This window comes from Rhineura floridana, chromosome 3 (genome assembly GCF_030035675.1).
Source record: "Rhineura floridana isolate rRhiFlo1 chromosome 3, rRhiFlo1.hap2, whole genome shotgun sequence".
NCBI classification, from domain to species: Eukaryota; Metazoa; Chordata; class Lepidosauria; order Squamata; family Rhineuridae; genus Rhineura; species Rhineura floridana.
This window is the reverse complement of record NC_084482.1, coordinates 212,174,696-212,201,179: the sequence shown is the minus strand read 5'-3', so window position 1 is coordinate 212,201,179 and position 26,484 is coordinate 212,174,696. Positions and strand designations below refer to the sequence as shown.

Below are 26,484 nucleotides of genomic sequence, written 5' to 3'. Positions count from 1 at the left end.
TCCTTTAATCTTGTCTCCAGCCTTTTCTAAGGCTCAGAAATGCTCCTATTTACATCACATCATGATTTTGTACATAGGACTTTGATTTTTAGCCAAGAGTCCAAATGGGGAGAGATGTTTTATCACACAACTGAAACATAAACTGTGAATAAACATCCTAAACTCACTCAGCTGATAAGACCCTTATGCAGTTAGACCTATATTATTTAATCTCTGAGAATAGCATATACTAATGGCTTTGGGCCCTTTTTTCCCCTCACAGGTGATGGAACGATGTCGGCAACACCTACTAGACCATCTCCCCTTTCTGGTGGAGAAGCTTTTGCTGTCGCCCTAGATCAGGTAGGGGGAAGACTCAGAGGGGAGAGAGTCTGGGGCAGCCTGGGTGCCTCTCTGTCCCCTGCTCACTTCCCTGGGCCTGAATGAATTTCCCTCCTTCTCTTTGCTTCTCTCAAAGCTGCCCTCAACAAAAGCTGTGAATGCCATTTCAGTCCTGAGAATAATGACCAGCCACCTCACCTGAACTAACTTGTGAATGCAGGTAGTAGATCATCTACACGTTTTCTATGAGGAGCAAATGTTTTCTTGCCTTTCAGGCTCCCGTGTCCTTGGAGGATGTGGCTGTGTATTTCACGGAAGAGGAGCGGGCTCTGCTGGATCCTGACCAGAGAGCTTTGCACAAGGAAGTCATGGAGGAGATTTGTGGGACTCTGGCCTTTCTTGGTAAGGCCCACTAATATTTGTTTTGAAACTCAATATTCCTTCATGTGAGGAACCCAAATATTGTGATGTAATGCCACCTACCTCATCTGGGATTTTTACCCCTCTGCAATTAACCTTAAATGCACAGCTATTTTATTCTCTCTGAACAGCACCCTCCAATTATGCCCTTCTAAACACTCTTCACTCCTGGTGAGGCTTAGATTTATGGCCTCAATCCTCCCCTGCAGGCTTAGTAGACAGATTAAGATGGCCTGACCCCAGAGGCTAATGGAATCCACTGGATTCCTGAATGCCCCAGGGGAGTTTCCAGTAGAGCAGGTGACCTTGTTGAAGCCTTTGTCACACTGCGGAACAACGAGATGTGTTGGGCTCTTAACACGGTTGCCCTTGAGTGCCCTCTCCGGTATTGTGGAGTCCAGCTTGCACCTTGGTACACCTGTGAACTAACGGCAATGAGACAGGCTGAATGACGGCTACAGCGTAAGCAGCAAAAGACATGCTGTGAGATTGATCAGGCATGAGTAAAACATAACGTGTGGTGGTGAGAGTGGCGAAGAAGAACCACTTCTCTGTCTCCATCGCATCCTCAAGTAGCCGTTCAGTGGAGCTTTTCTATATTGTCAGGAGTCTGTTGACATCAACTCCAGGAAATGGAGTTTTAGACCCTTCAGAGGGCCTCTGTCAATTGTTTGCAAAGCACTTTGAGGAAAAGTAGCTCACCCCCGTAGCAACCTTGATGCGCCATCCACATCTACTGGAGTCCCTAATGAGGTGTCCAGTGCAACGTCTGCTGCAACTTCTTGGGATCAGTTGGTGGGTATTGGTAATCATTGACAAGTTCAAAGTCCTCATTATCAACTTTGAAGTTACATAAATCTTCTGTTGTCATTACTTTAGTCTTTTTGTCGTTCAGCTGTAGTCCTGCTTTTGTGCTTTCCTCTTCAACTTTCATCAGCATTCGTTTCAGATTATTACTGGTTTCTGCTAATAGTATGGTATCGTCTGCATATCTTAAATTATTGATATTTCTCCCTCCAATTTTCACACCTCCTTCATCTTGGTCCAGTTCCGCTTTCTGTATGATATGTTCTGCGTATAGATTAAACAAATAGGGTGATGAAATACACCCTTGTCTCACACTCTTACCAATGGGGAACCAGTCAGTTTCTCCATATTCTGCCCTTACAGTGGCCTCTTGTGCAGAGTATAGGTTGCGCATCGGAACAATCAGATGCTGTGGCACCCCCATTTCTTTTAAAGCATTCCATAGTTTTTCATGATCTACACAATCCAAGGTTTTGCTGTAATCTATAAAACAGAGTGATTTTCTTCTGAAATTCCTTGGTCTGTTCTATTATCCAACGTATCTTTGCAATATGATCTCTGGTGCCTCTTCCCTTTTTAAATCCTTGTACATCTGGCATTTCTTGCTCCATATATGGCAAGAGCCTTTGTTGTAGAATCTTGAGCATAACTTTACTTGCATGGGATATTTAGGCCAATAATTACTGTTTTCCCTGGGATCCCCTTTCTTTGGAATTGGGATGTATATGGAATGATTCCAGTTTGTGGGCCATTGTTTAGTTTTCCATATTTGTTGACAATTTTTTGTCAAAATTTGGACAGGTTCCGTCTCAGTAACTTGTAGCAACTCAGTTGGTATGCCATCTATTCCTGGTTATTTGTTTCTTCCAAGTATTTTAAGAGCAGCTTTCACCTCACATTCTAAAATTTCTGGTTCTTCATCATACGGTTCCTCCGTGAATGAATCTGTCATCCTTGCATCTCTTTTATAGAGTTCTTCAGTGTATTGCTTCCATCTTCCTTTTATATTATCTCAGCCAGTCCGTGTGTTCCCCTGTTGATTACTCAACATCCCTGCTCTTGGTTTGAATTTCCCTTTGATTTCTCTAATTTATGATTATGTTATGATTTACATAACAATATTTATATAGCGGTTCAGTGTTAAAAATCTCTACGTGGTTTACAAAAAATAAAATTATCAGTAAAGCAGGGAAAAACATGTAATTAAAAACACATTTAAAACAATTAAAATATCTATTAACTAAAACAGTTTAAAACAGATCAACATCTATGTGTCTGGAAAGTCTTGTCTAAACAGAAAAGTCTTAAGCAGGTGCCAAAAGGAATACAGAAAAGGCGCCTGCCTGATGTCAATAGGCAGGGAGTTCCAAAGAGTAGATGCTGCCATACTAAAAGAACAATTTCTTGCGAGTGCAGAACGATTGTTACATGGCACCTGTCGCCGTGCCTGTTCAGCAGAGTGAAGTGTTCGAGTGGGCACACGTGGGGTAAGGCAGTCTCACAAGTAAACTGGTCTCAAGCTGTTAAGGCCTTTGTATGCTAGTAGCAGTGCCTTGAACTTGGCCGAGTAACAAATTGGCAACCAGGTCAGATCTCTGAGCAGAGGTGTTCGATGCTGATAGGGTCTCACTCCTGTCAGCAGTCTGGCTGCATCATTGTGCACTAACTAATGGCAGTTTGAGGGTCAAGTGCAAAGGAAGCCACACATGGTGTGTTATGTTTGGATCTTTGCCTTCACACTTAGTTTTAAAAGCAATTCTGTGGCTCACTAAAATATTTCCCCACATGCTACCACAGCATAGCTGAGCTCCAATTTGGTTTCTCAGATAGCTCACAAGGTCTAACTTTTTGCATGTGGGGCTTTGTGAAGACACGTCCAAAGCTTCCTGCTTAGTTTATCTCTTTTCCCATAGCTGGAGCAGAGTGGTGGCAGTGCATCATACTTTCTTTTTGGGGGGGAAGGTTGGGGATAAATGTTGTCAGACTGGAGTAGCCAACATGGAGCCCTCCGGAGATTGCTGAAGCTCTCACTCCCATCATCTGTGACCATTGTCCATGCTGACTGGTACTGATGGGAATGGAAGTCTTAAGAAACTCTGGAGAGCACCACATTGGCTGTCCTTGTTATAGGAAAAGGGACTCAGCCAACAAGAAAAGCCCTCCTTATATCTGCACATTTCCTATATTTCAACATCTTTTGGGGGGAAGGGGAACCCTCACAGGAAAAGGGACTTGGCCAGTATGGAGCCACCCCTCCTGCAATTTGTGTCTGCATATGTGCATATTCAAACATACAGCATTGTTTCGCACTCCCTAAATTACAGCAAAGCAAATCCCCTTCTTTCTGCCTAATAATGTTTACCTATTTTTATTGATTTAAAACATGTATATCTCACTTCCCACTGAACAAAAATTCACAAGGACTAAAAAAAAAAGTTTAGACATCAATACAAGATGTTAAAACCACGATGTAATCAGAACAACCAATATTTTACTCTGCCTGAGAAAACGAAAAGACTAAGAATAAATACAAATCCAGACGAGAGCTGTCTCGGAATCCCACCTCAAGAGCCCTGCCATAGCCATTGCCCAACTAGTCCAGTGGAGGATTAACCTTGCGACCTTCTGCTTGCAAACAACTTGTTCTGCCACTGAAGGATCATATAATCATAGAATAGTAGATGTGGAAGAGGCCTATAAGGGCATCGAGTCCAACGCCCTGCTTAATGCAGGAATCCAACTCAAAGCATACACGACAGGTGGCTGTCCAGCTTCCTCTTCAATAACTCCAGCGTTGGAGAGCCCACCACCTCCCTATGTAATTGGTTCCATTGTTGTACCGCTCTTAACACTTAGGAGCTTTTCCTGATGTTCACCTGAAATATGGCTTCCTGTAACTTGAGGCCATTATTCCATGTCCTGCACTCTGGAATAATAGAGAACAGAATGCAGAACATGAAATAATGGGCTCAACTTAAAGCCCACGAGCTAGAGGGAGCCCCAGCTGACGAAGCGTCAAGGCGAGTTAAGCAGCAGAGCGAAAAGAGGGTAAGTAGCTCCCATTTATTCCATTATTTAATTGAAGTAAAACAGCTCAGAGCAATAACTAATAAGGGCAGCCCAAGGTCACCCTGAGCTAGGAGCCAAATCCTGAAAGAACCTATATCTTAGGAGACAGATCCTAGGAGAAGGAAGCGTATAGAAAGCTAGTTTTCAACACCACCCTAGCAGGAAAGCTTCAGGGGACACTGTAAACAAGGCTAAATTCCAGTTGGAGAGAAGGGGGAAAAGGAAACTCCACCGATACATACAGGGAGAGAGTCAGCTCAGTCCTTGCTAAAAAGGGCAGCTTCAGCCTTCCTGAAACACAACCACAAGCTCTGTTTCCCTAGGTTAAAGAAAGGTCAGGCTGTTCTAGGTGGGAAAACAACAAACACAAAAGACTTGCCTGGAAGGCACAGCCCCTTGCTGAGATTAAAAGCAGTCAAAAGCTTAAACAGCCCCGCCCCTCGCTCAGGAAGGAAGCCTGAGAGAATACTAAAGAGTTAAGCCCCAGCTGATAGCCATCAGCCTCAAGTAACGCATCATTGGCTGGCAGCAGTAGCTGGGAGGAACCAGCCACACATATAAAGTCAGAGCACCCTAGCGAGGGAACCTACTCCACGAGCTAGAGGGAGCCCCAGCTGACAAAGCGTCAAGGCAAGTTAAGCAGCAGAGCGAGTTCGGCAGCAGGGCGAGGAGGCCAGGGCCCCCCACTCTGCCCGTCTGTTCCCTGACCTCAACTAAACCGCAGTCTCCAACCCATTGACGTAATAAACCTTAAACAAAACTATGCAGGTAAGAAGCCAGCAGGGGTGTGGGGGCTTTCCAGTGTTTTGCACCGCCTGCAGCATGTACGACTATCTGCCTGTTGGACAGAAGTCGTGGGTGTGCTCTCGGTGCAATGAGCTCCTGGCTCTCCGGGAACGACTTCATTTCCTTGAGGCCAAGGTGGCGGACCTGGAAAAGCTGAGAGAGACAGAGAAGTGTGTGGAGGAGGCCTTCAGGGACGTTATAGCTGTGTCCCACTCCAACGATGATAGCTTTCCTGCTATCATGGACAACGATGGTCTCGGGGAAGGAGAGCATCCAGCTGAGGAAGAGGGAAACGATCCCTTAGAAGGGACCCATTCCTTGGGGGATGAGCAGCTATCCTCTCGGGCCGAGGATATATCTCCAGGGGGTGGAGGGATCCTTGTAGTGGGTGATTCGATCATTAGGAACATAGACAGTGGGGTGTGTGATGGGCGTGTAGACCGCAAGGTGTTTTGCCTGCCTGGTGTGAAGGTTGCGGATATCGCCCGTCGTTTAGATAGTTTGGTAGACAGTGCTGGGAAGGAGTCAGTGGTCGTGGTGCACGTTGGCACCAACGACATGGGGAAATGCAGAAATGAGGTCCTGGAAGCAAAATTTAGGTTGCTAGGTAGGATGCTGAAAGCCAGGACCTCCAAGGTGGCTTTCTCTGAAATGCTACCGGTTCCACGCGCAGGACCAGGCAGACAGGCCCAGCTTGTTAGGCACTGGGGAACATTTTGGGACAAGCCGGGCCTGTACAAAAGGGACGGGCTCCACTTGAACCAGAATGGAACCAGACTGCTGGCACTTAAAATTAAAAAGGTGGCAGAACAGCTTTTAAACTGACTGAGGGGGGAAACCCGACAGGAGCTGAGAAAGGTCCGGTTCGGAATAAACCTCCCCCCTGGGATAAAAACCAAAGAAATGATGAAATTTTAAAAGGGGTAGGCCTAGAAATAGGCATTGTGAGAGCAGGGGCACAGGATATAAATTCAGAAGAGCAAAATTACCACAGGCCTAACCACACGTGCCAAAGACACTTGAAGAGAGACACTGCTTACAAGTGCCTGTACGCTAATGCTAGGAGCCTGCGAACCAAGATGGGAGAACTGGAGTGCTTGGTCTTAGAGGAGAGCATTGATATAGTGAGCATAACGGAGACCTGGTGGAATGGAGAAAACCAGTGGGATACGGTTATCCCTGGATATAAACTATATCGGAAGGACAGGGAAGGACGTATTGGTGGCGGAGTCGCTCTATACGTGAAAGAAGGCATTGAATCCAGCAAGCTCGAAACCCCAAAAGAGGCAGACTCCTCCACAGAATCGTTGTGGGTGGTGATACCATGCCCCAGGAGGGACTTAATACTGGGAACGATCTATCGTCCCCCTGATCAAAATGCTCAGGGAGACGTTGAGATGAGATATGAAATTGAGGAAGCATCCAAACTAGGAAATGTGGTAGTAATGGGTGACTTCAACTACCCGGACATAGACTGGCTGCATATGTGTTCCAGTCATGACAAAGAAGCAAAGTTTCTAGATATTCTAAATGACTATTCCCTAGACCAGTTGGTCATGGAACCGACCAGAGGGACGGCAACCCTGGACTTAATCCTCAGTGGGGACCGGGACCTGGTGCAAGATGTAAGTGTTGTTGAACCGATTGGGAGCAGTGACCACAGTGCTATTAAATTAAACATACATGTAACTGGCCAATTGCCAAGAAAATCCAACACAGTCACATTTGACTTCAAAAGAGGAAACTTCACAAAAATGAGGGGATTGGTAAAAAGAAAGCTGAAAAACAAAGTCCAGAGGGTCACATCACTCGAAAGTGCTTGGAAGTTGTTTAAAAACACTCTATTAGAAGCTCAACTGGAGTGCATACCGCAGATCAGAAAAGGTACCGCCAGGGCCAAGAAGATGCCAGCATGGTTAACGAGCAAAGTCAAGGAAGCTCTTAGAGGCAAAAAGTCTTCCTTCAAAAAATGGAAGTCTTGTCCAAATGAAGAAAATAAAAAAGAACACAAACTCTGGCAAAAGAAATGCAAGAAGACAATAAGGGATGCTAAAAAAGAATTTGAGGAGCACATTGCTAAGAACATAAAAACCAACAACAAAAAATTCTATAAATACATTCAAAGCAGGAGACCATCTAGGGAGACAATTGGACCCTTGGATGATAAGGGAGTCAAAGGTGTACTAAAGAACGATAAGGAGATTGCAGAGAAGCTAAATGAATTCTTTGCATCTGTCTTCACAGTGGAAGATATAGGGCAGATCCCTGAACCTGAACTAACATTTGCAGGAAGGGATTCTGAGGAACTGAGACAAATAGTGGTAACGAGAGAGGAAGTTCTAAGCTTAATGGACAATATAAAAACTGACAAATCACCGGGCCCGGATGGCATCCACCCAAGAGTTCTCAAAGAACTCAAAGGTGAAATTGCTGATCTGCTAACTAAAATATGTAACTTGTCCCTTGGGTCCTCCTCCGTGCCTGAGGACTGGAAAGTGGCAAATGTAACGCCAATCTTCAAAAAGGGATCCAGAGGGGATCCCGGAAATTACAGGCCGGTTAGCTTAACTTCTGTCCCAGGAAAATTGGTAGAAAGTATTATTAAAGCTAGATTAACTAAGCACATAGAAGAACAAGCCTTGCTGAAGCAGAGCCAGCATGGCTTCTGCAAAGGAAAGTCCTGTCTCAGTAACCTATTAGAATTCTTTGAGAGTGTCAACAAGCATATAGATAGAGGTGATCCAGTGGACATAGTGTACTTAGACTTTCAAAAAGCGTTTGACAAGGTACCTCACCAAAGGCTTCTGAGGAAGCTTAGCAGTCATGGAATAAGAGGAGAGGTCCTCTTGTGGATAAGAAATTGGTTAAGAAGCAGGAAGCAGAGAGTAGGAATCAACGGACAGTTCTCCCAATGGAGGGCTGTAGAAAGTGGAGTCCCTCAAGGATCGGTATTGGGACCTGTACTTTTCAACTTGTTCATTAATGACCTAGAATTAGGAGTGAGCAGTGAAGTGGCCAAGTTTGCTGATGACACTAAATTGTTCAGGGTTGTTAAAACAAAAAGGGATTGCGAAGAGCTCCAAAAAGACCTCTCCAAACTGAGTGAATGGGCGGAAAAATGGCAAATGCAATTCAATATAAACAAGTGTAAAATTATGCATATTGGAGCAAAAAATCTGAATTTCACATATACGCTCATGGGGTCTGAACTGGCAGTGACCGACCAGGAGAGAGACCTCGGGGTTGTAGTGGACAGCACGATGAAAATGTCGACCCAGTGTGCGGCAGCTGTGAAAAAGGCAAATTCCATGCTAGCGATAATTAGGAAAGGAATTGAAAATAAAACAGCCGATATCATAATGCCGTTGTATAAATCTATGGTGCGGCCGCATTTGGAATACTGTGTACAGTTCTGGTCGCCTCATCTCAAAAAGGATATTATAGAGTTGGAAAAGGTTCAGAAGAGGGCAACCAGAATGATCAAGGGGATGGAGCGACTCCCTTACGAGGAAAGATTGCAGCATTTGGGGCTTTTTAGTTTAGAGAAAAGGCGGGTCAGAGGAGACATGATAGAAGTGTATAAAATTATGCATGGCCTTGAGAAAGTGGATAGAGAAAAGTTCTTCTCCCTCTCTCATAATACTAGAACTCGTGGACATTCAAAGAAGCTGAATGTTGGAAGATTCAGGACAGACAAAAGGAAGTACTTTACTCAGCGCATAGTTAAACTATGGAATTTGCTCCCACAAGATGCAGTAATGGCCACCAGCTTGGATGGCTTTAAAAGAAGATTAGACAAATTCATGGAGGACAGGGCTATCAATGGCTACTAGCCATGATGGCTGTGCTGTGCCACCCTAGTCAGAGGCAGCATGCTTCTGAAAACCAGTTGCCGGAAGCCTCAGGAGGGGAGAGTGTTCTTGCACTCGGGTCCTGCTTGTGGGCTTCCCCCAGGCACCTGGTTGGCCACTGTGAGAACAGGATGCTGGACTAGATGGGCCACTGGCCTGATCCAGCAGGCTCTTCTTATGTTCTTATGAAGGTGGATTTTGCCTGAACATCAGGGGAAATTTCCTAACTGTTAGAGCGGTACGGCAATAGAACCAATTACCTAGGGTGGTGGTGGACTCTCCAATACTGGAAGCAATCAAGGGAATGGGCCTCCCTACTTTATTGTCTCACATTTGCATTGCTCCGAATAGTTCAGAAAATTTCTTTGGTTCTATTTATCCGTACAACCTTGTAGGGAGGCTGAAAAAGGGTGATTGGCCAAGATCATGCAATAAGATTAACCTCTGACTGGGAGCTGAACCCAGATCTCCATGGTCCAAATCCAACAGTTTATAGCACTCCAGTTGTCAGTGAATGCCAGACAACAGAGACTGTTAAACCTGAGGTAGATCTCTCACACACCAAGGTTCTTTCAGTTTTCCTTTATCAGAACTATTATTTGAGGTTGTTCAGTGATTTGAGCATCCATTTCTTCCCTCAAGCTCTTATCAGTTTCTCTCTTCATTGCAGAAGTAGACAAGTTGGGAGCTAAGAATAAGGAAGAACTATGTGGGAAAGAGACACAGGAGAGATCTAAAAAGAGGAAAGAGCAGAAAAGGAAAACTGAAGCAGAAGAGAAGAGGAATAAAGCTTCTGCTTGTCGGGGCAGTGGCTACCATAAAACTGCAGTCCAAGAAAAAACACATAACAGAAACAAATGGAGTAAATATTTTTGTTGTTGGACAAGTCTCAATTCTAAAAGCAAATGCAAAGCCCACTGCAAGAACCACAAAGGGGAAAAACCATACAAATGTGTGGAATGTGGAAAGAGCTGCAGCAGAAAATCCTCTCCTACTTTGCATCAAAGAATTTACACGGATGACAAAACATATAAATGCTCAGAATGTGGAAAGAGCTATAACCAAAAGCATAGACTCACTGCCCATCAAAGAATTCACACTGGGGAGAAACCCTATAAATGCTTGGAATGCGGAAAGGGCTTCACCTGCAAGAAATATCTCACTTCCCATCAAATAATTCACACTGAGGAGAAGCCACACAAATGCTTGGAATGTGGAAAGAACTTTAAGTCCAAGTGTAGTCTCACTGCCCATCAAAGAATTCACACTGGGGAGAAACCCTATAAATGCTTGGAATGTGGAAAGGGCTTTAATCAGAAGGGCAAACTCACTGCCCATCAAATAATTCACTCCGGAGAGAAACCATATGAATGCTTGGAATGTGGAAAGGGCTTTCCTTTCCTTTCTAAACTTACTGTACATCAAAGAATTCACACTGGGGAGAAACCCTATAAATGCTTGGAGTGTGGAAAGAGCTTCACCTACAAGAAATACCTAACTTCCCATCAAGGAATTCACACTGGGGAGAAACCACATAAATGCTTGGAATGTGGAAAGAGCTTTAACCAGAAGTGTCAACTCACTGCCCATCAAATAATTCACACTGGAGAGAAACCATATAAATGCTTGGATTGTGGAAAGAGATTTAGCTGCAAGAAAGTCCTCACTGGTCATCAAAGAATTCACACCGGGGAGAAACCATATAAATGCCTGGAATGTGGAAAGGGCTTCAGTAAGCGTTCTAACCTTTCTTCCCATCAAAGAATTCACACTGGGGAGAAACCATATACATGCTTGGAATGCGGAAAGAGCTTTAAACAGAAGTCCAATCTCACTGTCCATCAAAAAATTCACACTGGGGAGAAGCCATACAAATGCTTGGAATGTGGAAAGGATTTCAGTGTCCGTTCTAAACTTTCTTCCCATCAAAGAATTCACACGGGGGAGAAACCACATAAATGCTTGGAATGTGGAAAGAGCTTTAAACAGAAGTCCAATCTCACTGTCCATGAAAGAATTCACACTGGGGAGAAGCCATACAAATGCTTGGAATGTGGAAAGGGCTTCAGTGACCGTTCTAAACTTTCTTCCCATCAAAGAATTCACACGGGGGAGAAACCACATAAATGCTTGGAATGTGGAAAGAGCTTTAAACAGAAGTCCAATCTCACTGTCCATGAAAGAATTCACACTGGGGAGAAGCCATACAAATGCTTGGAATGTGGAAAGAGCTTCTGCTATAAGAAAATTCTCACTGCCCATCAAAAAATTCACACTGGGAAGAAACCATATAAATGCTTGGAATGTGGAAAGCGCTTCACTTACAAGAAATATCTCATGTCCCATCAAAGAATTCACCGGGGAGTAACAACAAAAATGACTGCAATGTGGAAAGAGCTTCAGAAGTAGGACAAGCCTCTGTTGTCATGAAAGAATTCACAAAGGGGGATACCATATTAATATTTCACTGTACAACAGGGATCACCAACCTGTCTCCTGCTGGTGTCTTCGGAGCCTGCAGGGGTTCCCCCCCGGAAGTTGCTCAGATTGAATCTGAGCTTTTTGTTTTTAAAGAAAGACTCTATCCTTCCACAAAGAAAGTTATGGAGCAAAAGATACAGGTACCCTTTCAAGCAATTTCTGTGAAATGAGCCAGCCTGGCTTCTCTTGCCTGTCAGTCTTGTTAGTCAGTGGGTGAAGTCAGTGGTCAATGCAGGAATCCAAAGTAAAGCATACCTGACAGCTGCCTCTTGAACAGCAAGAAAAAGTTCCTGATTGTTAGACAGTTAACATCAACACTGGAACGCATTACCTAGGGAGGTGGTGAGCTCTCCAACACTGGAGCCATTCAAGAGGCAGCTGGACAGCCACCTGTCAGGTATGCTTGAAGTTGGATTCCTGCATTGAGCAGGGGGTTGGACTTGATGGCCTTATAGGCCCCTTCCAACTCTACTTTTCTTTGATTCTGTGATTTCTACATCCCACTCATCAAAAAATTCATACTGGAGAAAAAAATACTTGAAATGTAAAAAGCTCTTCAGCTACAAGGAAGGCTGCACTTACCACCAAATCATTCACACTGGGGAGAGACCGTAGAAATGCTCGGAATGTGGAAAGAGGTTCAGCTTCAAGCAGATTCAGTTCCCATCGAAGGATTCACATAGGAAAAAAACTGTTTTAACCAATGCTGGGATTGTTGAAAGAGATTCTGGAGAAGCACAGGTTTCATGATTCACAAAGAGGGAAAACCATATGAATGTGTGGAGTTTAGAAAACCTACCCCCAGGTGACAGATAGGGCCAACTTGATCAATCGTTGTTCCATTTCTTGACACAATACCAGTTGCCGGAAATCTCAGGAGGGGAGAGTGCTCTTGCACTCAGATCCTGCTTGTGGGCTTCCCAGAGGCTTCTGTTTCGCCTGATCCAGTAGGTTCAACTTGGTTGCCGGATAAGGAGCATACACATATTGAATCACACCAAAAAGGTTCAGTAAGATGATGTGCTCACTTCTCGTCAAATAATTCACAAAGAGAAGAATCCATAGAGAGGGCTTTGGGCTCCTGGTGGGAGGAAGGGCGGGATACAAATTAAATAATAAATTAAATAAATAAATAAATATATCAGCGGAAGAGCAATGAATGCATTTCAGTTTATGAAAGATGTAGGAATAACACAGTCCAAGAGAAATCAGCATGTGACATATATGAATCTTGGGAAAGGGAAAAATATAAGGATCAGTATATGCATGAAAAATAAAATACAATCAGCCCATGGGAACATGAAGAGGGAAATAAAATGTATTAAAAATATCTGCTAAAATGGCTGTTACATCAAAAGCTTCAGTAAGAAGATGCAGCTCACTTCTTATCAAAGAATTCAGAGGAGAGAATCCATATAAATGCGTTTGGTTAGAGACATATTTATGAGAGACTTATATGTCTGCACTGATTATAAATTGTAAATTTTGGTTGTTTTAAAAGATATCATGAAAATTATATTAATAATTCAAGCTAGTATACCACTTAGCCCAATTTTGTATTTCAGCTTGGAATAGTATATCACCAATTTGCATAATATGTTAGATTATTCAAACAGGATGTGTACATTAAAATGAAATAATGAAAAAAATCAACATAAATCAGTGCCCTGAGAGGCTGCCTCAACACCACCTACATCGACCCACCGTTTGTTATGGTGAGACCTACTTGGTTAAAACACTTCAGGTATGATGATGTATAATGCTAAACGGTATGACACAGTTGTTCATTTTGAATCTTTTTTTCTGTTTTTGTAGTTCCTTCAAAATCTGGATATAATGAGAATAAAATAATGAGGTCTGAGCCTCACCTGGAAATTATCAAAAATAAAATGAGAACACTGTACGTGTCAAAATTGTGAGACAAAGCCCAGCCACAGAGGTCTGCCTTTGAGGGGAAAAGGTGGCAAAACCACTTCAAAACTAGTTTGTGAAAGGAGCTGCAACATCTCAGGAGGCCCCGATTCCCCTCAGAGCGACAGGGCCCAGAGGGCGCCTGGAGGAGGCAGGCGGGAGGGAGGGTGAAGCCACTCTGCTGCTCTGCCCCCAACCCTCTCTGGCCCCCTCCCCACTCACCCCTCCCCTGCCGCATGGCCCTCTCCTTTGGGAACCTGGAGTGCCGCTGAGTCTCCAGCAGGCCTGGAGAGGCTCAACTTCCCACCCCCGCGCAGGCATGCCTCCTCCTTTGGCTCCCAATCTGAGAGCAGGGGAGAGAGCGGTGGTCCAGCTGTTTGGCATTCAAAGGGTTAAAATGAGCTGAAGTGGGTCCGTAGAGAGGAGGGGGATTTGGGGAGCAGCAAGAGGTCTAGTCTGAGTACAACTTAGCTGGCTGCAGCCCATTGTGGAAGGCAGCAAAATTCAAGAGTCGGGAAGACTCATGTACACCATCAAGCGCTCCTTGGAGGACAGAAGGAATATAAATGTGATATTAAATATGTGAAGAGCAGCAGATAGCCAATAACTGGGCCTATGAAATTCTTGTTCCCCCAATACAAAATAAATTGAACGCACACTGTCTTTGTTGCTAGAGGCCCAGGTGACTTCCGTGGCTAGGAGTGACTTTTACCAGCTTTGGCTGGTAAGACAGCTGCGGCTGTGTCTGGACCAGGATAGCCTGACCACTGTTGCCCACGCACTGGTAACCTCTAGGCTGGATTACTGTAATGCATTCTATGTGGGGCTGCCCTTGAGGTTGGTCCGGAAGCTGAAGCTGGTGCAAAATGCAGCAGCGAGACTGCTCAGTGGGGCAGGGTATCGCCAACATGTCACCCTGCTGCTGAAAGAACTGCACTGGCTGCCCATTTCCTACTGGGCCAAGTTCAAGGTTCTAGTTTTGGTGTACAAAGCTCTATACAGCTTGGGACCAGGATACCTGAAAGACCGTCTTACCCCTTATCTCTGCAGTCGATCACTGCGCTCTGCAGGTGAGGGCCTCCTGCAGATACCATCTTATCAGGAGGTTCGTTCTGCACAATATAGGAAACGGACCTTTAGTGTGGTGGCACCTACCCTAGTGGAATTCCCTCCCGTTAAATATTAGGCAGGCGCCATCGCTTAGCTTTTTGGCACCTACTGAAGACCTTCCTCTTTCAGCAAGCCTTTTAAACAGAGACCTTACCCCAGTCTGCATCTGTGTTGGAATTGCTTTTAAAGATGTTTTTAAAGCTTTTTTAAAAGATGTTTTGTTTTAATATATTTTAATGTCTCTTTTTTATGATGTTTTAGAATGTTTTTAGTGTTTTTTGCCAGTCTAGGCTCCTACTGGGAGCAAGCGCAAGATATAAATTTAAATAATAATAATTGGGGGGGGGAGTCTTGAGCCCCCAGGAGAGTCAAAAACCCCAGTTAGAGGCTGCAGGTAGTTCAGTGGGTACAGCACGTGCTTTGCATGCAGAAGGTCCCAGGTTCAGTCTCAGTGGCATCACCAGGTGTGGCTGGGGGAGACTTCCTGCTGAAAACCCTGGAGAGGTGCTGCCAGTCAGTGCAGACAATCCTGAGCTAGGTGGACCCCAATGCTCTGACTCTGTAAAGGGTAGGAGCTCCCCGTCTTCTTCTGTTCTGTGCAAGGCCTCTTTCCTCCTCGGCTCCCATTGAGAGATCATACCAGTGGCTGACTTTCTAAGGGTTAAAATGAACAAAATGAAATTCCGGGAGAGGAAAGAGATAGGAGGGGGGGCTTCCAAGTGAGCCCCCCTCCCCTGTTGTGCATTTGGGCCCCTGGGGAGGCTGCAGAGGAGGAATGGCAAGGCAGGGGACCGAGAAGGGGGCTGAGAGAAACCTTTGGGGGGGGGAAGATGCCTCAGATTGCAGCCTCAGCTGGTGAAGGGAGAGAAAAGGCTGGAGCAGCTAACATCTGCAAGGGAGACCCTCACCCTGTATGGAGGTGGCCACCAGGGAGCAGAGCTTCTATTTTTCCCTCTTAAAAGCCAATCCTAGCTAGTGAGACATGCAAATAATGGTGGTAGACTGCAGCTAGAGGGAGAGGTGGTGTGTTGTTCTCAGGCTGACGAGTTTGCATAACATCTGGGAAAATAAGAAAAGGGAAGAAAAAAGACAGTCCAGGTCTCAATACAATGAGTGACTGATGTTATCACCACGCTGACACACATGTCTATTCAGACGTGCAACTACTGTGACACAGAAGGGATCTTTTGAATAGAAAGTGCTACGGAAAACTGGCAATCTTTTAATCACAGGGACCAAACTCAGGAAACCTCAAGTGAAAGAAAACAAACTTCTTGTATTAAAAGGTAAATTGGCAAAAGGAGCAGTTCAGAGGCCAACCGGTCAGTGGCACCACTGTGTCCGTAGCCCCATCACTCATGCCGGCTGGGGTGAAGGGAAAGTTAGTCCATCATTAATTGATGATGACAATCACAGAACTTTGGATTCTTTGTTCTCTTCCTCCACATCATACTCTAAGATCCTTCAATTTCATTATCTCTACCAGGTCATAAACTCCAGGAACTGCAGAGTTCCAATTTAATTTAATACACCACAACATAGCTCACTCTGAACGGGACCAGTTCAAAACCAAAAGATTGCCAAATATGTCAATGGATCACAGTAATAAGATATTTCATTCACAATTAAACAAAACGTCTGTGTTGTAGCAACGGCTTTGAAAAAGTCACCGAAATAAGTTAGGGAATATAGGAAGTTGCCTTATTCTGCTTCAGACCATTGGTCCACCTAGCTCAGCATTGCCTACACTGACTGGCAGTGTCTCTCCAAGATTACAGGCAGGGAGTCTTTCCCAGCCTACCTGGAGATACTACGGGACCCTGAGCGACCTCCCAAGAAAACCTTTACAAACCCCGGCCCAGGCAGGCAGCTCACTGGTGGGACAAGAGCAGGGAGGGCCACCACCGCTGGGCCAAGGACGGTCGTTCCGCCCACCGGCAGGGCGGCCTTCCCAGAGCCAGCTGCTGGCCGACTCACAGGGCTGGAGGCTTGGAACCGGAGCCTGATAATGCCTCCAGCCCCACCCGTTAAGAACTCTGTCTCTGCTGGGAGCTCTTTAAGGGTTAACACACGACGACAGAACCCAAGGAAAGAGCGCAAAAGAAGGACTTCCCTTTCCTGCCCCGCTTCTCAGCAAAAAATGCAGTCTGGAAGCGCCGGAGGAGCCCTTGTTCCTGCGCAGCGATGTTGGCGAGCGAGATTGCGTGGGGGGAGCCTCGGAACAAAGGTTTGCAATCGGGAAGGCGGAAAGGCTGAGTCCCCCCGCAGACCCTCCAGATCGGAGGCTGCAGCTCTGCCCCATCCCGTCTGCCTCTCCCCTGACCTGGGCTGGCTGTGTTGGGCCGGATCGAAGCATCCCTCGGCACATCGGTGGTTTTGGTGATGAATTTCGTGGCCTTAAGCTTGCAGATGTGGGCGCTTTGTAGTCAGAGCAGAGCTAAGTAGACAACAGTGCGCTAAATGGGCCGCTTCTTCATCTGTCCTCGTTTGTCCTTTGGTTCAGCTGTGATAGTTTAATAGTGAGGCTATTCTTTCAATACCTTCATTCTGCCAGCCCTCCCCAGTTTCCTGTTCTGTTAGAATTAAGGTTGCCATTTAATTCAGGAAAGCAGAAACGTGGCCCTGCCCTCCTTGTTTTAGGGTAGCCTGGCAGAGAAACTGTTTAGCGAGTGACTTTTTCTGAAACGAGTGCAAATTGGTGGGAGTTACTTCCCTCCCTCGTCCTACACTCCAGGTGTAAGTTCCCTACTAAATCAGATGGGATTATCCAGTTTCTCCACACCATGCACCTTTATGGTACATCCACAGTGTACATTGAAAGCATATGGCTTCCTCCAAAGAGTCCAAGGAGTTGTAGTTTATGAAGGGTGCTGGGAATGTAGTGCAGTACGGAAAAACTATTATCCAGGATTTGTTGGGGGAAGCCGTGTGCTTTACATTTGTGTTGAATGTGCTTTAAATGTCTGGTGTGATCATATTTATTTATTTTATTTATTTATTAATTCAATTTATATACCGCCCCATAGCCGAAGCTCTCTGGGTGGTTTACAACAGGTAAAAAACATCTGACATACAATTAAAACCTCATATTAAGCAGTTTAAAAATAAGTTAAAAATATCAAGAATTAAAAAATAATTAAACACACACTAAAATGCATATTAAATACTACTAAAATGCTGAAAATGCCTGTGAGAAGAGGAAGGTTTTTATCTGACGCCGAAAGGATAATAATGTTGGCGCCAGGCGTATCTCATCAGGAAGAATATTCCATAGTTCGGGGGCCACCACTGAGAAGGCCCTTTTTTACTGCAAAAATCCCCCAATGTTGCGAGCCTTGAGCATTTTGGTTGCCCATTTCTCTACCTCTTCTGCCTCTAGAATGCTATTTTTGCGGTCAGGCAACCAGAACTGAAGACAGCATTCCAAGCAGGATCACATCTTAGATGTGTATAATGGCGTTATGATATTGGCAGTTTTATTTTCAATCTGTGTCTTAATGATCCCTCACATGGAAATCACCAATTAAATAGCTATAACATCAGCATCTTAATTGAGGCATCCGCTATGACCTCAAGGTCTCTCTCCTGTCAGTCACCACCGGTTCAGTTAGGATTTTTCACTTGACGCTCACTTACATTTAATTTCATTTGCTCTTTAATACCCAAGCCTGCTTGGAGAGTTCCTTTTGGAGTTCCTCACAATCCCTCTTTATTTTAATCACCCTGAACTTGATATCAACAGTAAAGTTGGTTACCTCGCTTCTCACCCCAAATCCATGTCATTTAGAAACAAGTTTAAAAGCACAGGCCCTAATCCTGATGATTGGCAGGGGGGACCACTGTGATGTCCCTGTATATATATAATACTCCCCTCCATCACACATAGTATGATAACCTCAGTTTCATCATTTTAGCTTCTAGTGTTAGTTCTGGTTTAATTTGTTCTAACACCCAATTATTTGTCTTTTTTGTGGTCCATGGTACCTGCAAAGCTCTACTCCACCACCACATTTCAAATGAGTTGATTTTTCTTTTCACTGTCCAACGTTGACATCCATACATAGAGATCGGGAATACCATGGTCTGAAAGATCTTGACTTTGGTGTTCAGTAATGCATCTTTGCATTTGAGGACCTTTTCTCATAGCTGCCCTCCCCAGTCCTAGCCTTTTTCTGATATCTTGACTATTGCCCCCATTTTGGTTAATGACTGTGCCAAGGTATTGATAATCCTTGACAAGTTCCGTGTCCTCATTGCCAACGTTAAAGTTACATAAATCTTCTGTTGTTATTACTTTAGTCTTCTTGACATTCAGCTGTAGTCCTTCTTTTATGCTTTCCTCTTTAACTTTCATGAGTATTCGTTTCAAATCAATACTGGTTTCTGCTAGTAATATGGTATGTCTGCATATCTTAACTTATTGATATTTTTCTCTCCAGTTTTCACACCTCCTTCATCTTGGTCCAATCCTGCTTTCTGTATGATATGTTCTGCATATAGATTAAACAAATAGAGTGATAAAATACACCCCTGTCTCACACCCTTTCCGATGGGGAACGAATCGGTTTCTCCTTATTCTGTCCTTACAGTAGCCTCTTGTCCAGAGTATAGGTTGCGCATCAGGACAATCAGATGCTGTGGCACCCCCATTTCTTTTAAAGCATTCCAGAGTTTTTCATAATCTGCACAGTCAAAAGCTTTTCTATAAAACACAGTGTGATTTCCTTCTGGAATTCCTTGGCCCCTTCCATTATCCAACGTATGTTTGCGATATGATCTCTGGTGCCTCTTCCCTTTCTAAAACCAACTTGAACATCTGACACTTCTCGCTCCATGTATGGTAAGAGCCTTTGTTGTAGAATCTTGAGCATTACTTTACTTGCATGGGATATTAAGGCAATAGTTCAAAAATTACTGCATTCCCTGGAATCCCATTTCTTTGGAGTTGGAATGTGTATTGAATGCTTCTAGTCTGTGGGCCATTGTTTTTGTTTGTTGTTGTTATGTTCCTTCAAGTCAATACGACTTATGGCGACCTTATGAATGGGCCATTGTTTAGTTTTCCATATTTGTTGACAGATTTTTGTAAACATTTGGACAGATTCAGTCTCATTAGCTTGTATGCCATCTATTCCTAGTGATTGTTTCTTCCAAGTATTTTAAGCAGCTTTCACCTCACATTTTAAAATTTCTGGTTCTTCATCATAGGGTTCCTCCGTGAATGAATCTGTCATCCTTGCATCTCTTTTATAGAGTTTTTCAGCGTATTGCTTCCATTTTCCTTTTATTTTATCTTGGTCAGTCAGTGTGTTCCCCTGTTGATTATTCAACATCCCTACGCTTGGTCTAAATTTCCCTTTAATCTTTCCTGATTTCTGCGTAAAATCTCTCAATGTCCTCTTCTTCTGTGTTTGCCGTTGGAGCATAGACTGAGATGATGGTTATGTTGATAGGTTTCCCATTAAATCTGATTGATATCACTCACTCAGACTTTGCATTATAGTTCCTAATTCCTTTTGCTATGTCACTTCTCACTATTAGAGCAACCCCATTTCTTAATTTCTCATTTCCTGCATAAAATATTTTGTAGTTCTCTGAAAATGTCCCATTCCCATCCATTTAAATTCACATCATAACTCACTCATTCAAGTATTGTAATGCTGATGCGTTCCATTTCTTGCTTGACAATTTCTAACTTTCCCTGGTTCATGCTTCTCACATTCCATGTTCCTATTGTGTACGTCGCACAACTCTGGACTCTCCTTTTAGATATATGCGCATCAGCCTCTGGGCTTCCATTTGGCATTGACCCAGCTGCGTCTTTAGTCACAGCGCTACTTTTACTTTGTTCTTCCCCAGTAGCTCACAGAGTGACATCTGACCTTGGGGTCTCATCTTCCAGCACTTTCTCATGTTGCAGGTAATAGGGGGCTAACATTTTGGGAGGGAGGGAGGGGATGCAAGCTTCCCTCTGGGCAGTGGAAAGGACCATGTTCCTGTCAGACAGGATCCATCCTAGGTTTGTAGATTCCAGCTGTGCATAAGTACTTGGCTGTTCACCTTAAATGGAGGAACAAGAGAGCAGTTTTTTGTTACAATTCTCTCTCTCTGCATCTCTTTTCACAACCTCTGACCAAGTACCTACTGCTAAAATAACTCTGTACAAGGCTTGGAGCTTTGACAGTTTGATATCAACAGAGCTCCCAGAAATATGTTTTCAAAGTACAAATCATAATATATTCACAGGATTTCTCCACAGCATTTTATCACCTTTCCTTTTCATTCCATCAGGATACATCTGGGGGGTCAAGGCTGAGGGAGAACCATCCGAAGTATCACTGGGAAAAGCTGAGGAGCAGGTGCAGGAGCAGAAACTGAGGAGTCAAGATAGAGCAAAGAGACAAGAGGAGAGACAAACTCACACAGGGGACAAACCTTATGAATGCTTCGAGTGTGGAAAGAGCTTCAAGTGGAGTAGCTACTTTACTGCCCATCAAAGAACTCACACAGGGGATAAACCTTATACATGCTTGGAGTGTGGAAAGACGTTCAGACAGAGTAGCCACCTTACTTCGCATCAAAGATGTCACACAGGGGACAAACCTTATGAATGCTTGGAGTGTGGAAAGAGCTTCAGTCGGAGTGGCGACCTTACTTTGCATCACAGAACTCACACAGGAGACAAACCTTATAAATGTTTCGAGTGTGGAAAGAGCTTCAGTCACAGTGGTGACCTTACTTCACATCAAAGAACTCACACAGGGGACAAACCTTATACATGCTTGCAGTGTGGAAAGAGCTTCAGTCGGAGTGGCCACCTTACTTTGCATCAAAGAACTCACACGGGACAAACCTTATACATGCTTGAAGTGTGGAAAGAGCTTCAGTCACAGTGGCAACCTTACTTTGCATCAAAGAACTCACACAGGGGACAAACCTTATACATGCTTGGAGTGTGGAAAGAGCTTCAGTCAGAGTGGCAACCTTACTTCGCATCAAAGAACTCACACAGGGGACAAACCTTATACATGCTTGGAGTGTGGAAAGACGTTCAGACAGAGTAGCCACCTTACTTCGCATCAAAGATGTCACACAGGGGACAAACCTTATGAATGCTTTGAGTATGGAAAGAGGTTCAGTCAGAGTGGCCAACTTACTTCACATCGCAAAACTCATACAGGGGACAAACCTTATAAATGTTTGGAGTGTGGAAAGAGCTTCAGGTGGAGTAGCCGCTTTACTGCGCATCAAAGAACTCACACAGGAGACAAACCTTATAAATGCATCGAGTGTGGAAAAAGCTTCAGTGAGAGATGCACTCTTACGGTGCATCAAAGATGTCACACAGGGGACAAAACTTATAAATGCTTGGAGTGTGGAAAGACTTTCAGATGGAGTAGCGCTTTTACTCAACATCAAAGATGTCACACAGGAGAAAAACCTTATAAATGTTTGGAGTATGCAAAGAGCTTCAGGTGCAGTAGCCACCTTACTGTGCATCAAAGATGTCACACGGGACAAACCTTATACATGCTTGTAGTGTTGAAAGACCTTTCATCAGAATGGCTACCTTCAGGCACATCAAAGCATCTGTTCAATGGAAGAGATGTATAAATGCTTTGAATGTGGAAAAAGCTTTAAGCAGAATTCAACTCTTTCTGGGCATGAAAGGATCCATACGGGGAAGCCGGGCTACCAACAGGATTTTTATGGGGAGTTTCAGACCCCCGACACTCTTCTTCTCTTAGCTTAACCACAGACTGTTCCACTTCCCTTCACCTGCTATTTTGGTGGCCTGTCAGTTTTTCCTTTGCAGAGACAGAGAGGTTTTTGCTTTTACAGAGATGGGTGAGCACCCAAGATGGATGCTGAGGCCAAGGTGGCTGCAGAAGCCAAAATGGCCTCTCCATTGTCCAGTTTTCCCCCATTGTATCCCCCCCGGCAGTTTGTAGCTGCCATATTCAATTAATGACATTTCATGTATTACTTTATCTACTTCCTCTACATCCTCCCCCTCTGTCATTGTTACCTCCATGTGCATCATTCAAACATCCATTTTTGTGATGGACTTAGTAGTCTTTGACACACAGCGTCCAATACAACATAACACCAGCTGGACTGTTACATATATGAGCACCAGCAAGCATAATCTCATTATAACATATTTTAGTAGATTTTTTACTAGGCCTCCCAGCCACCCACCTAGATTCGGTAGCCATCCCCACCAATCAAAATCAATACTCTGGTCAACATAAGCTACTTCTGCTATTTTCTCAGCATGATATATTATGGAGTTGGCATAGGATTCAATCTCTCCAGCTGAACTGTTTATGTAGCAACAACATTCCCTCCCAATGATGGCGCAAGTCCCTCCGTCCGTAGCAAGCAAATAGTCCAGCGACATCCTGTTTTGGAGAACCATTTTCCTTATTTGGGTTTGGGTTGCGGGTACAGTCTTTATAGCCTTAGAGGCCACAGGAAGAGCTTCTTTGGTCTCATTTGCAATAATTTCCACTACAGATTGAAGTCTCAATACTCCAGGACCTACGGCGGCCGTGCCAGCCAAGGCAAGAAAGACCACCCTATTACTGAGCCCATCATTAAGGGCCTGTGGTTTTCTATGTCCCATTGTGCAGAGTGGCGAGCAGGTTTTGATTTCTCTCTTTTTTCTCTGATTGGTGAGGCTCTCTTGTTGCTGACTCTACCAACTGTGAGTACCTGAGTGACCCTGACAGCTGGTATAAGCCAGGCAACATAGCAGGAGCCAATCCACTATTTTGGCAATACTTTATAGACTATCTCCACAGACCCAATCATGTCCTGCTACAGCTTCCCATGGGCCTTTGTGGAAGGGGGAAAGACCATGTTTTCCATGGTTGAACTTATGGAACCTTTGGTAGTAGGGGCCAGCTATTCCCTGCGAAGGGACACCACCACCTGGATCATGAGGGTTGGTAGTCTGGTTCCGAAAACACGCTCCCCAATCGTTCAGGTATTTATAATCCCATGCCTGATGACCACCAGAATTGGTCAAGGCCGAACAATGGATCATGTTATCAATTGAATAGTTATAGGAAGCATGAAAATCATGATAATGTCGGCAGAAAGTGGGATTCTGGGTATGGTTATTTCTCCAGTCCTTTTCTTTCCTTTGGTCTTGTTTTCCAAAAAAACAGAACTCACCCAATCTTGGCAGGACATGCCAAATCCCATTTTGTTGAGCCACAGGGGCTATGTCCCAGGTAGAATTTGTGCTTAACCATTTCCATTCCATAGACATAAAAATGGGGGTCAGTGATGTTCTCTTCAGTCGTAGGGATGGGTAGAAGGGCAATGCCTCTCTCCCCATGGACAGGGAGTAGGGAGCATATCCAACAGTTATTCACACTAGTGTGAAAGAGACCAACATATATATAAAGAAACACCCCCCTTTTCCCATTTTCCTGTAAGGCCATGGAGGCCAACCTGCCTCACACCGAGAGATGCTTCTAAGGTAAATACATAAACCGCTGAGTTACTCTGCGTATGCATAACACATTCCCCTCCTTTGCACAGTTCTGGGCACGGGTGGTCTTGCTGTCTATGTCCGCCATTGTACTACTGACCTTATTGTACGCCTGTAAAACATGGACCATCTATAAATGCCACTCCCAACTTCTTGAAAGATGCAATGAGGATTTGCTTGACGTGCCTTCCGCTTAGCTCGTTTGTCCCGTTCGCCCTATACTTGTGCTTCTTAAGTCCACAGCACCTTTGATAATAGCCGACGTCCAATTGAGACTGTTCCAGGGTCACCCCAAGCAGAGGGGGTTGAGGGGGGGGGCTGGAGAGTGTCAATCAAAGAGCACGAGGGATGTTACCTGGACTCTGAGGCACGGCCACCCCTGAAAAACACAGAAAGGCCCAGTCAGGTCCAGGAGCCCCTGCACACAATCACAGCACACACACCTCCACAGCCCCTCCTGGTGGCCAGGTGAAGAAAGCATTTTGGGAAGGGACAGTCAGGAGCCGTTGCACATAAACCCAAGCTCAGCTCTGGATTCTGCTCGGGGGGATCCTGCCCACGGAATCCCCGCCTCAGGGCAATCTGTGGCAGCCTGCAGGTCTGTGGAATAGTTTGATCTAATTTGCAAGAATTTCCACTACAGATTGAAGTCTTAATACTCCAGAACCTATGGCAGCCGTGCCAGCTAAGGGCAGGAAAGACCACAGGGAAATTGGGCAGCTATAATGAATGCACCAGGGGAGCAGGAGACCTGAACTCCTCTCTGAGATATTGTAGTGCCCTACAAATTTGTCAAAATGCAAACACCAAGGTCATTGGTTCCATTGTCGTACCACTCTAACAGTTAGGAGGTTTTTCCTGATATTCAGCCAAAATCTGGCTTCCTGCAACTTGAGCCAATTATTTTGTGTCCTGCACTCTGGGATGATTGAGAAGAGATCCTCGCCCTCCTCTGTATGGCAACCTTTCAACTACTTGAAAAGTGCTATCATATGGCCCCTCAGTCTTCTTTTCTCAAGGTTAAACATACCCAGTTCTTTCAGTCTCTCCTCATAGGACTTTGTTTCTAGTCCCCTGATCGTCCTTGTTGCCCTCCACTGAACTTGCTCCAGTTTGTTTTAAAAAGTGTACATGCTGCAGGGTTATGCTTTTCTACCAAGTTTACATTTTACTGGAAGAGGGCAATTTATTTGTCTTATTCATAACCTGTTTTGAAAACCTTCCCAATATGAAGCTTTTCTGGGAGTAAAGCTGCAATGCCAATTCCACATACCTGGGAGGTAACCCCAATGAATTCAGTAGGACTTTATTTGAGTAGATGTGGTTAGGATTGTGCTGAAAATCAATGGAACTTTTGAATGCATGGAAAAGGATTGTGTTGTAAATCTTTCTCTTCCCCTCTGATCCTTTTTTTTTTTTTTGAGCAGTGAGGCAGGGCTTACTGAGGTATCACTGCTTTTATTTGGCAGGAAATGAATACTTTTTTTAAAAAAAGTTCTGCAATGGCCAATTGGTTTTGGCAATAAACTATTATCTGGGTTGTATGTATTTTTACATCTCTAGCGTGTGTGTGTATATATGGAGTCTTTCCAACAACCCTGTGAGGTAGTGTTGGAAACCAAGGCGCTCACGACAAGAAGTAAAGCCATTTAAGATCCAATAACCATAAAGCAAGTATAAAAACAGTTGCAAAACAGCTTTAGACAGAGCGAGGGAATCCTAACTGGCTGCCCTGCTCAGGGTTAACGTGAACAGCGCTCGATTCCTAGAGAGGAAGGGGAGGAGGAAGAGGCGGTCCCCTCCTGAGCAGGAGCCCCTCCCTCCGAAGCCCCGCCCTGCCTGGCTTCCCACGTGTGCTTCCCAGACGCTGCAGCCACCCATGGCATCTGGTGAGTTCCCCACTTGGTGCGTTTGGGTTTAGGGGCTCCCAGGGCCGGAGGCTGCAGAGAACTGACAAAAGTGGCTGGATTGCCTTGGCCTTCGGATCCCGCCCGTCTTCCGGATATGGTGACGCAGAGACCAGCACGACTTCCCTTCTCTCAGAAGCAGAACCAGCGCGGAGCCTTCTCGGCCCGATTTCCCACAATCGGTGGTGGGGTGCGGTGGGGGGGGGAGTCTTGAGCCCCCAGGAGAGGCCAAACCCCCAGGGAGGGGCTGCAGGTGGCTCAGTGGGTAGAGCAGCTGCTTTGCATGCAGAAGGGCCCTGGTACAGTCTCACAGGAA

General features: G+C 44.8%; 1 pseudogene; it reads left to right on the top strand.

Annotated features, from left to right (window-relative positions):
* Nucleotides 1-25,809, top strand: part of LOC133381516 (zinc finger protein 11-like) — a 29,739-nt pseudogene extending 3,930 nt beyond the window's left edge.
* The last annotated feature ends 675 nt before the right edge of the window (nucleotides 25,810-26,484 follow it).